The sequence below is a fragment of the Rhinolophus sinicus genome, chromosome 6, assembly GCF_057876585.1.
Source record: "Rhinolophus sinicus isolate RSI-liver-muscle chromosome 6, RSI-T2T, whole genome shotgun sequence".
NCBI lineage: Eukaryota > Metazoa > Chordata > Mammalia > Chiroptera > Rhinolophidae > Rhinolophus > Rhinolophus sinicus.
In genome coordinates this window covers 49,822,874-49,835,428 of record NC_142506.1, presented here as the reverse complement: position 1 = coordinate 49,835,428, position 12,555 = coordinate 49,822,874, and the positions used below count along the sequence as shown (strand labels likewise).

At 41.0% G+C, this 12,555-nt stretch overlaps 1 protein-coding gene across 8 annotated transcripts in view; it reads right to left on the bottom strand.

Annotated features, from left to right (window-relative positions):
* Positions 1-12,555, bottom strand: part of CHRM3 (cholinergic receptor muscarinic 3) — a 437,857-nt gene that overhangs the window by 208,344 nt on the left and 216,958 nt on the right. For all 8 annotated transcript variants that reach the window (XM_019746847.3, XM_088799094.1, XM_088799092.1 and 5 more), the window contains one exon: positions 2,947-3,048. The gene's annotated coding sequence lies outside the window, so the exon portion shown is untranslated. The remainder of the gene's footprint in view (positions 1-2,946; positions 3,049-12,555) is intronic.

Below are 12,555 nucleotides of genomic sequence, written 5' to 3'. Positions count from 1 at the left end.
CTCCCTGCAATCACTGAGCAATATTATAACCAGTGTTTTGAACTCTGCATGTGATAGATTGTTTGCCTCCATTTTGTTTAATTATTTTTCTGGAGTTTGTTCTGTTCTTTCATTTGCTTTGTCTCCTCATTTCTTTGTCTCCTCATTTTGGCTGCCTCCCTGTATTTGGTTTTATGTATTAGGTAGAGCTGGTATGTCTCCTGGTCTTGGTGGAGTGGCCTTATGTAGTAGGTGTCCTGTGGGGTCCAGTGGTGCAGTCTCCCCGGTCACCTGACGGGCTGTGTGTGCCCTCCTGTTGTAGCTGAACCTTGGTTGCTATTTGTACATTAATGGAAAGGATGGATCCCTGGGCTAATCGGTTGTGAGGAGTGGCTATGACTACAGCGGAGAAGCTGTTTTGCAGGAACTGACCCTATGGAGCAGGTTAGCTTTATCAGGGCTCTGGTGCCTGCCCAGTCTGCCCTTTGGGTGTGTCATTTGTGGAGGTGGTTGAGTGATGCACTGGTGTGATCTGAAGCTTACCACTAGGTCTGTTGGTTCTGGGGTAAACAGTTGATTATGCTATGCACAACGGGTATTCACACAGACCCAAGCTTCGACTCAGCTTCAATGCACCTTGCATTTATTGATTTCTTTTAAAACTCTGATTAAAATAATATCACTAAACCCCCCAGAGAATTGATGACAATTTTCTGATGATACCTTTTCTTCTTCCCTTCCAGTGGTAAGTGTAAAATCTACAGTTATGGTGTGGTTAGAATTTAATGAAAAATGTCAGTGGCTAAAACAATGGTCCACACAATCACTGTACAGTCACTCTTAGACAAAATAGTCTCCACTACAGCTCACATCGGTCACTAGATTTAATTATTCACTGGTGAAAAGGAAGGTCTGTATGTCTGAGAAACAGAAGAAAAGACGCCATCTATAACCGAACCTAATTCTGTTATTATGCCTAAAAACTTACCAATATCAACCTACAATGCTGGGTGACTCATGCAACTACAAAGAGGTGACAATTAATATACTTTGGTTGCTGTGCCATAAAAACAATCTTACAATAACGTCATTGCCAAATTATAAAACCCTGATAGTCGTATGAGATCAGGACACTGATGGGTGACATTAGTAGGAGAGGTCAGTAATACTCGGGGGTCATCACCTAGAGGAGCTGAGAAGCGGAAGGTACTGGGGTAGGAGTTGAATAAACCTGCCTGGGCATCTTCAGCTGCACTTTTCATGAAGTTCCCCCTATTTTCCTCATGAAACTTACTAACTCAAAGACTTTGTCTTCCAACAAAGCCTCAATTCAGATTCTTTATCCAACCAATGTATAAATGATCATTATCAGTTATTATCATTATTACTATTATTACTGAACAGGTTTCAGCAGGAATGACCAGATACTTTTACATTGAAAATAAATACTCTGTCTGTTGGATGGAAAACAGCTTGACTAGGGACAAGAATGGAAATGAAAAGATGATTTAAGGACAAATGTGGAAGATGGGGAAGGGAAGTGACATATGACAGAGATGAAGGAAAGTATCCAGCAGTGGTTCTAAACCCCAGTGGCACATTAGAATCATTTGAAGAGCTTTTTAAAACTTCTGAAGACCTAGCTCCACCCTCACAGGTATGGACTTCATGGTGTGGGTGTAGCCTGAACACTGGTACCTTATCACAGGGAGGGTTGAGGACTCCAGGTCCGAGCTTAGCTCTGGAGGATGATGGATCAGACGTGGAGAGGATAAGAAGAGGGAAGTATCTCCTTTAACAACGGGATTTCTGGCATGACAACAAGGTGATCTAGTGCATTTGGTGCATTGCAATAGTGAATTGGTTTTCCCCTCTTACCCCCACCCCCCGTTCCCTTCCTTTCTTCCCAATTAAGTAATAACACTCTTTCTAATAAAAGCATAACCATGGTCACAAGGTCATACGTTAAGCAGTACATCTAGGTCTCATATCTAATTAAGTCTCAGGTCGGCATTACTTCCCAAACATGGTTTGCAGCAGACATTCTTTTTTTGGGGGAGGGAAAGGGGTGGGCAGAGGACCTGTAATAGAGTTTTACCTTTGCAAACACAACATATACGGATGGGAAACTTTTCTAAATATGTACCAGCATATCAATAAGCCAGCCATATTCCTAATAGTATTTAAAAAATTGAATATGAGACAGCAATGAATCCTGTAATAAAGTATCCCTAAGCGATAACATACCCCCACACACTACTCATCCAAGGAGTCTTAACTGGATTGAATCAGTAGCTACAGGTTTATATCTTACGAAAATCTAATTTCTATTCCCTTCAAAGAATTCATTAATCCAGGAAAAACCCCTGTCAAATACTGAATTTTTTGCTTTTATATCATATGTATGGGATGATACACCAAGGCAGTAACTGTCATAAAACCTTAGAGCTCAAGGGATCATTAATTCAATATATAGTCATTTACTTGATAATTTAGCACTCAGTTTTGTCTAAGCCTAGACTAATTTTGGATGAAAAAAGAAGTTTATATCTTTCAGTTAGAATTTTGAACTATAGATATTACACTGACAAACATACCAGGTATTAGGTATATGTCATATACTTGATTTCATATATTTGATTTCCATGGGGTTGTAGATAAGTCTTATTATTTTAAGAACCATATGAGCACAGAATTTCCCCTCTCTCCTGAAATGAATGCATTCTTAATTTCTATTTATCACATAACAAACAAGATGAATGGGTCTTCAGGAACCTCATATGTCATACTAAAAACACATACTAAAGACACACAAGTAGACAAGACAAAGTTCATCTCTGACGCATGAGTTTTACTCCGCAGAGCAAATTCCATCCTCAGAAAACAACAAGAACAACAGGAATGGATATCTGTCCAGAGTTATGATTCAAAGGAATGGTGGAGAATATAAGTGGAGGTTTTACATACCTACTCCAGGTAGACCATCAAACCAACCCAGCGTATCAAGGACCGTGCTGTGTGCTGAACTTCCTCTGAAGAAAGAAATCAGGTGCCATGTCACCATGAAAGCTGAAAATCAAACAAATGAAGAAGTGGTAAATAAATCTACACATGATACAAGGCAAAGCAGGATACCTAGATCACTAAATTGTGAGAAGGGATTTTCATTAAGTGATAGGCTTCATAAAAGGATATTTATCCCAGTGTTTTCCAAATATACCTCATCAAGAAACCCTTTTATTCTACACCCTTTCCTTGGCCTGCTGAACGCATGATCTCAGCAGTTACTGAGGAAACAATGAGTTTGTGCAATCTGCTTCCCCACCCAGAGGTCTCATTGTGTGGTCTTTGTCATATGGTCACAGATTCTCAGTTTGAAACTTCCAGTAATAATAACGTTAAGAATGCTTTATAAGATTCGTCCCTGAATATGTACACATAATGCACATTTATTTCTATTATATATAGAAACCTGGGGGTTGAGATTCTTTCACAAGCAAATATACAAGGAATCACTCACCTAATACTTTAATTTGTTATTTCATGGCAACAAGTGTTTGATATTCACTCATCATTATGATCAATATTTACTGAGCAAATAACATGAATTAGGTATTAGGTTGTAAAATGAACGGGACTTGGTCCTGCCCTTAAAGAACCCAGTCAAGTAGGAAAGGCCAAGCTGGATGCAGACTATCCCCAAGTAGGGTGCCGAGAACTAGTCATTGCCTGTCCCTGGTTGTAGGCAGACACTGACGTGATGTCACCACGCAGAGGGTCTTTAAGCTGAGTCCAAATGCTGAGTAGGGGAGTGTCCAATGGACCAAGGGAGGTGGAGGCAAGAGGGAGGAGAAGCGCATCCAGGCCGCACGTTCAAATGGCAGGTTTTGCGAGCTGCCCTACAGGGCCTGCGACAATGTGAGACACACAGGATGTACACAATCAAAATGGCAGAACATCCTTGTTCAGATTTAAATGACTATAAATCAGCCTCACAGAACAAACAAAAGCACTTGCCCCTACTATTTGTACAGAATTTGAACATCTTTTTCTAAAATCCTGCACAATATTACCTCGGTCTGGTTCCACAGTCTCTCCAAGGTAGGACAGTGTAACTGGTTGAGGGGCTTGCCCAGGATCATAAAGGGATTTGAGGCGACTAGAGGTTGAGATGCGCTAGGCCTCCCTCTGCTGCAGGGAGAGCCACGTGAGGCCAGGATTCAGGAAGAGTAAACATGCTGCAATGGTGAATGTGGTGCGGCCATGACAGTCACCGTCCTGGTGTCATGACAAGTGCCTTCCTGTGTGTGCTGCGGAGTGGGCTCCAGGCAAAACTGGACTGTCTCCACTGTCGCCCTTCCTACTTCCACTCTCCGGAATGTAAGCATGGAGTAGAAACTCAAGGCTGTGACTAAGTCCATATTTTTTCACCTTGTGACTTTCGATATTTTCAGTAATGGCCTTGTAAAGCCATATTGCAGACATGGTTGGCTACTGTGTACTGTCCAGAAACAATGAAAAAAAACAAAAAAACAGTCATTCTGTCTAAATTCAGCTGTGATCCTCAATCAAATTCCCTCTGTGGACTTAACTGCTACATACGAGCCTCTCTCAGGACTTGTGGTCCTCAGCTCTGAAGACGTCAGCACGTTATAACTTTGCTGCTGTAGTGTGTGGATAAGGGGATTGATGTGGTTAAGAAGTTGGAATTGACACATCTATTCAGACAGGGGAGGGTAGGCATGGGGATGGGGAAAAAGCAAGTTTAATAGTATAAAAAATGAAGAAACCTTGTTTATGATACATACAGAGAGGCTTATGTAAGAAAGAAAACACCAAAAAAAGCGGTGGATTTCTCTGGAGGATGAGAGATAGAGATGCTGAGGCTGAAAAGACTGGAGAATATCGTCCCTTCTTCTCCCTCCTCCCCCATTTCCTCTTTTAGATCCTAAAGTGAAACTGCTTAGAATACGTCTCATCATGAGAATGAAAAATCCTTTGGTAGCCCCCACACTACCTTGCACTCATGAAAGAGGCTAGAAATGTATATTTTCAATGCTTTTCTAATTTAGAAAATGTATGCTTGTTAGAGGCTTTCTGATGTCTTGCAACATATTAAGAATCATTTTGGCTTCAAAAAGAGTGGCTGCTCACAAAGACAACTTCTGCTACAAAGGTCCTCAACATAGAAACCAATCTTAGCAAGAGGTGAGCAATGATGCCCAGAAAACAGACACTAGATATAAGACAGACCAATCCAAGTGACAGCGTCATCCAGATACGCAAATTCTGGCCATTATAACTGCTTGGCAAACTACACTCCATTACCACAAAAGTAAGTTTGTTCTTGGGTAGGATGCAACAGATAGAAGATTTCGCTGGTAACCCAAAACTAAAACAAAGGAGTAAGTAAACAGATCAAAATACCTCAGAAATAACATGCAAGAAAAGTTGGATAAGACATTTCAAGGAGAAACTGGACTATACACAGAATTCTAAAATGAGAAATCCAGGGAAAGACATTTATTTGAAGTGTACTTCTCATGTGTGTGAACACTTCAGTAATTCATGGGGCCCAATGATACGCAATCTATTTCAGCTGGTGCTGGTGGGTTGGGCGCTGACAATCAGCCTCTGCAATGGAAACTCTGGAGTGAGGACACAGGTTTTATGAAGCTTTAAACCAAAGAATTTGAATGAATGATGCTGGCAAGAATAGGGAGTGTCTGTAGATGGACCAGGGAAGGTGGGGTAAGGATTCCTGTGTGCCGCTAATGAACCAGCCACTAACGACCTCATTTCCATAACCTTGTGAAGCAGAGAGCACAATCAGCAATTTACATATGAAGAAACTGTTTGTTTTGAAAGGCTAATTCACTTCATACACAGCCGCAAAGTGACCTGAGTTGAGATTTGAACTTATGCTTGTCTGGTAGTTAAGTGATTTCCCTAATTAAGCCACACTAATTTTCAAACAGTAAGCAATATGTAAATTGTGAAATTCTTAATGGCAAGCAAAGAAATCCTAATTTCAAAAAGTGACACAGATTGTACTAACTAAATGAGACTATTAAGGAAACGATTGATAAACTCATATATTTCTAGTGATGTTGTAGATACGTACAGCCCATTGAATCACCAATCTAACCCACATCTCTATTAAGAATCCTTAAATATATTCATATCTTTGGACCTAGTAATCCCACTTACAAATTATCTTGGGGAAATAATTCAAAATTAGAAAATGGTATACTTGGGAAAATGTTCACTGTAGCATTATTCATAATAGTGAATAATAGAATCTGTGTGTGTATCCCACAGGGGGACATCTCAGAATATGGTGGTATATTAAGTCCATGGTATGTTAAGTAGAGATAAAAGTAATAAATAAGTCGCAATATGGATACTGATAAAGAAAGCAGCATGTAAAATTGTATGTTCTGATTTTCAGTAGGTACAAAATACGGGGGTGCCAAAAAAATGTATACGTATTGTAGATTCCATTACTATAAAACTCTAGAAGAAAAAAGGCTAATGTATGGCCCAGAAAGCAGAGCAGTGTCTGTCTGGGGCTGGAGGTAGGGTGGGTGTGTGTCTGCCAACTGGGAAGGAATGTAAGGGAACTCTGTGTGATAACGCATATGTACTATGACTAATCTTAGAAACGTGGTAAATTTTGTTTAACCCTATCCAAATATATACTTATATGGGTGCTTGTTATTGTACATACATTATACCTCAATATAACTGATTAAAATAAAATTTTATATACCACAACTTCTTTATCCATTCATCTATCGAAGGACATTTTGGTTGTTTATACACAATGGAATACTATTCGGCGGTAAGAAAAGATGATATAGGAACATTTGTGACAACATGGATGGATCTTGAGAGAGTAATGCTGAGCGAAACAAGTCAGACAGAAAAAGCAGAGAACCATGTGATTTCACTAATATGTGGTATATAAACCAAAAACAACAAAAGAACAAGACAAACAAATGAGAAACAGAAACTCATAGACACAGACAATAGTTTAGTGGTTGCCAGAGGGTAACGGGGGCGGGGGGTGGGGGGTGGGAGATGAGGGTAAGGGGGATCGAATATATGGTGATGGAAGGAGAACTGACTCTGGGTGATGAACACACAATGGGATTTATAGATGATGTAATACAGAATTGTACACCTGAAATCTATGTAATTTTACTAACAATTGTCACCCCAATAAATTTAATTAAAAAAATAAATAAATAAAATAAAATAAAATTTTACCTGGCTTCTTATTCTTAAGATATCAGAAGTGATATCTTAAAAGTCTAATATTTAAAAATTTCCATATTAAAATATTAACTTAGGCTTATTAGGAACTATTCACATCTTGCATTGGTTTGAAAGTAATTGAGTGTTTGTGAGGGAAAGGTTGTCATACAGAAGAAACAAGTTGGCTGTGTGCTGCTAAGTACTGAAGCTAGGTGGTGAGTGCAGGGGCTTGAGTGTGCGGTTCTGCCTAATTTTGAACATGTCTGCAGTTTCTGATTTAAAGCATTCAAACATCGAGAGGATTGCATTCCTTTAATAAAACATTACTGGTAGTACATTAGTTGGCATCAGATGTCTGTTTTAGCCTCTCCTCTAAACATTTTCATCCTGAGTGTGTGTACCATCTTTCTGGGTCTTTCTCACATTTCCTATGCCGTCCTTTAGTGTTCTCTTTTTATCTTAGTCATTAGCGGCTCTCATCTTGGAATCAACATGTGTGACACATAGACGTCAAGACCTGAATAATTTGAGAGAACATTAGTTAAATCTCAGAGTCGGGTTCTGTGAATTTCAGTGAGCCTGGTCTGCAAAAGAGAGGCCCTTTTAGGGACAAATGACAAAACAAAGTGTAGAGAAACAACATTCTGTTAAGTGAAGTTGAATAGTCTGCTTTAACATGTTGATTGAAACCAACAGAACAAAGAAACCAATTCAACACAATGAACACAGAGAAAGACACAGTAGAAAAAATTTAAAAGGAAAAGGAAATTGCACTTGATAATCTTCAGCCTACCTTTCCCTTTTAAGGCATCAAATTCTTGCTAACTGGAGGGAAAGTTGGCTCCAGGCTCGGGTCACATACGTGGGGTTTGGGTTGGGAAGGCTGAGCCCGCTCCTGGCTAACACGAGTGAGAACAGGCTCCATGCTAACGGGGCCTCTTAGATTTTCCAGGGAGAATGAAGCTCAGGGCACAGTCAGTCAGACCAGAAACTGACTGACTATGTAGAAGGTGGAGTTCATCTAAGTGGGTAGGGATGCCCTTTAGAGCAATTAATGTCCCTTTCAGTTTCTTAGTGTTGTATAAAACGGATAAAGCATTCCACCCTGATCCTATTATCTCTAGAACCACCCGTTGTTTCTATGAATAAGACCCCAAACTGTTTACCTAATGAGCACGAGTGGACAAAACACATGTACTAATGACCGACAAAGAACCTATTTTTAAGAGTTACACTCTGATGTGACAAATTAGAATTCTGTTCTCTAGAAACGAACAGAATGGATGGATGAATTGGGAATTGTTCATAGCGTGGAACTGGAATGATAAAGCTTCAGGGTGTTGAAGAGCGTGAGCTGTACAGAGCAGCACAAGACCCTCTTCCCACGGAGCTCAATGGTCCTTCAGACATGGTTCCTTTACCCAACTACAACTTCTGGCAAAATGTTTTACCTTAGAAATAAGGGCTTAAAGCAGCACAAGGAAACAGAGTTTGAGAACAGAACAAGGGTCAAAATATTCCTAGAGCAGAGACATGTTCCTCCGGTTTCTTTTCCAAGATGTCCTACAGCTAGTCATTCCAAAGCTGGCAGGTAGAGAGTGTGACACATCAGTTCTTTGTGGGATAAAGTGAAGTGGAAATGATCACCCTTGCCTTTGGAAAGTTTATGTTCTCTTTTGGTCAAAAAGGTATGTCATAAGTAAAATGGTCCAAACGATATGTGTGTTTACACTCGATGCATATGATATGGATATCTATGTGTCCATATGTCTGTCTCGTCTCCCCTCTGGAGCGCTCAATGTTACAGGCAGTGGGTACCTCTGCACTGTGGGAAAGGCTTCGATTCAGAAAGGATAAACTGGGAATGAAGGAAATGCTTTGTGTGAGATAAACTAGATCTTAAAATATGGGTACACTTCATAAAATAACAGAGGAGGGAAGTGCTTCAGGAATGGGGGACTATAAAAACAAAGGCTCGGGATCAAAAATAAAGATGAGTAACACAGAGCTGAGCTATAGGAAATTAGGCTGGAACCAGGCGGGGAAACCTTGAACGCTGGTCTTCAGGAATTTGTACTGTAGCCCGGGAGCAATGCAGAGTTACTATCATCACAAAGATACCACATGTATCTTCTATGAAACATAGATATGATCGAGATGGTCTTTATGCGAAAGATTTCTAGAAGCAATGTTTCTAGAGAAAGGGCAAGGAACTGAAGAAGCAAAGGACAAATCAAAATGTTAAAGTTTATTGACCTTATGTGATGAACAGAGCACATTGCTAAGTAGTAGTAAACTCCTAATAAAATGAGGTGCTTAGAGGCTGCACACATTGGCAAATGTCAAAACAATTCAGCACAAAACACGTACTGCATGGTGCTGTAAGTTGTATGAGAAACACAACAGGGAATGTCATGGAGTTAAAAGCACACGAAGGATGAGCTAGGTTCTCATCCATCAGGAGAAGAAAGAAAAGACGACACGTAGAAAGTTGATTCATGTGTATCCTGTAGAGTGAAACAGAGTTTTGACTTCTGGGAGGTACGAAAGGAGAGCATGAAGGGACCCTTCTCTGAGAAAATTGTTTCTCTCCTTTGAGTTTCAGCTTCCTCAGGAGGCTCTAAACGTTTATGGTTTGCTTCATACTGAAGACCTATCAAATTTGCATGATAATCTGTGAGTGTTGGAATCCAGTGCTCATGGGGAGCAGTCACAGCGGGAACCACGAGAACGGAGGAGACCTTGATGGAACTCAGGTGCCTGCAGTGTACAGGAACAGAGCTGCGGCTGAATGCTCAGGTAGGGCTGGGACATCAGGGGCAGGTACCAGAGGATGTTCTCCAGAAAACATTTCACTAGTCTCAGGAAGTCCAAGTGGCTGACATTAAGATTCTGAGTGCCAAGGCATCCACTCAAAGAAATCCATCTTGAATAAACATATTGCCATCTGTACATATATCTGCTAATAAAACTCTAGATAAGAAACAGGTCACCCCACCCACGAAGTTCCTGATTGAGAACTTCACCCTTTTAGAAAGACCTGGGTGATCTACAGAATTGACGGCTTGAGTGACCCTGCTTTTCCCTTTCCACACCCTAATTCCCACTCTTAGGTTTAAATTTGCCAATAAAGAGTGAACCTGTGAAACCCTAGGCACCCCACCCTCAGACCCCAATAGAGGCCAAGCCTCAGGTCTGGTCTATGCTCTTCCATCTTTCTCTACTCTGAACTTTGCTCTGTGGCAGGACCTGTGAGTAATAAAACTTGTCCCTAAGAGTTTCCTGATGGTTTTTTGCTTAGGTGCATCTTGTAATCATAATAAGGACCATACGGGTAAGTTCAGCCATGAAAGAACTTCTCAACTGACTGGATATAAAAGAAAAAGGAGAGTATTCACATATTTTATAAGGCTATGAAATCAGTAGAATATTAATTATTTTGAGTTAAAAAAAGTGGGGGAAGTGTGTGTGTGTGTGTTTGTGTGTGTGCACACTTGTTGCATGTGTGCAAATTTCAGGACTAATGGTAAATACATCTATGTTTTAGAGATGATGAGTATGGTGTGAGGGCAGTTCATCTGGCCATGTAAACAATTAGTGACACAGAAATTAAGCTTTGGGAAGGTAGTTTAAAGATTAAAATATAAAAATGACTCACCTGCATAACAGCTATGGGAGTAGTTTGAGAGACAGATGTAGGCTAGGAGGAAAAAAATGTAAAATAGGAGACGCAGACTCAGTCTTAGAGAGTAACTATTTCTGGAGGCAGGAAATGGAAAAGAAGAATCCAGCCCAAACCCAGGAACCAACAAGAGAAAGCAGAAAAACACAAGGATTCGGAAACATTGTCGATGGCAATGTCAAGACATAGGTAACAAATGCTTCAAATTCTAAGAAGTTTTCAGGTGGAAAAACTAAAAAAGTAGCTTAGATTAAGAATGAGAGGGTTTACCAGTAACCTTTCAGACCAATGCTTCAGGATAATTAAGGAGTAGAAGCCAAATAGTTAATTAAAATGGGGGGGGGGGCAGTGGGGAAGGGCAGGTGACACCCATGAACCTGGCAGTGAAGGGAAAGCAGGAAACATATGCTAACTGGACGACAGCGCCAGACACACAGGGCCCTCACGGCTTTTTGAATGAGGTCAAGAAGCACTTTTAATTTTTAAGACAAAAATATTAACTTTTTATTGAGGTATGATTGACATACAACATTCTATTAGTTGCAGGTGCACAGTATAATGATTCAATATTTGTAAATACTGCAAACCGACCACCACAATAATCCAGTTAATACCCGTCACCGTACAACATAGTTACAAAACATGCTTTTCTTGTGATGAGAAAAAGAGAGCCCAGGTAGAAAAGTTAGCATCTTAGTTGAAGAGACGCTTCTTTTCTGAGACAGAGGGGGTAATAGGAGAAGGAGGGGACTAGGGACAGATTTGCTGCCAAGGGCTGGAGGGCACATCTGTGAGCTCCAGGATGCTCAGAAAAGCAGGTGATGGGTATTCCGAGAGACCTCTGGTGGGCAGGACAACAGAAATAGGGGCACAAAATGAAGGGGGACTTCTGGCAAGGCTGATGGGAAGTATCCTGAGAGGCCGGCACGACCCACGTTCACAGCTGTGGGTTTCTCCAGTAACGTCTCCTGACACTGCAAGAGAAGAGCTTCCAGTAGGGTGATGGGGAAAGCCCAAGGTTGGACAAAAGGCGTGAGGAGGAGGGTGGCAGGGAAAGCCCAGCAGAGGAGGAAGGGGTGAGAGAGGCTTGCGCATCTGAATGGGTGGCAGTGAGCGGGCTGAACAAGGTGCCTGGTGCGGCCTGTAGGGATTCTCAGGACAGTATGCACAGGAGCCTGAGGAAGCAAAGGAGCCCCAAGCAGATGAGGTGAGGAAGAGACTCCAGAGATAACAAGGGTGGGCGAGAACAAGATCAACTTCCTACACCTACAGGTTGCTCTGCCAAAGGGACAGGGTCATGGTTTTCTCCATCTCACAGAATAAAAAAAAGGAAAACGTTTGGAAAGTATTTCAGATATATATAGAAGGTTCATCAGGTCTAAGGAAGCAAGGCCAGTGTCCTGTAACGTCCATGAAGAGCAAAGAACGGGGCCACACACAGCAGGAATTTTAAAAATGCTTTGATACTGTTGAATCAGTGACAAATCAAACATGGAATGAAAGCTGCTTTCCTTCCAGGCTATGCACATCAGCGAGGAGATCTGGGTTGAACAGGACGACTTACGTGAAGCTAGCACTGTCTGCTCGGAAAGAAAGAACTCTAAATATTTATAGGGAAGGAGAGTTCTTAGATA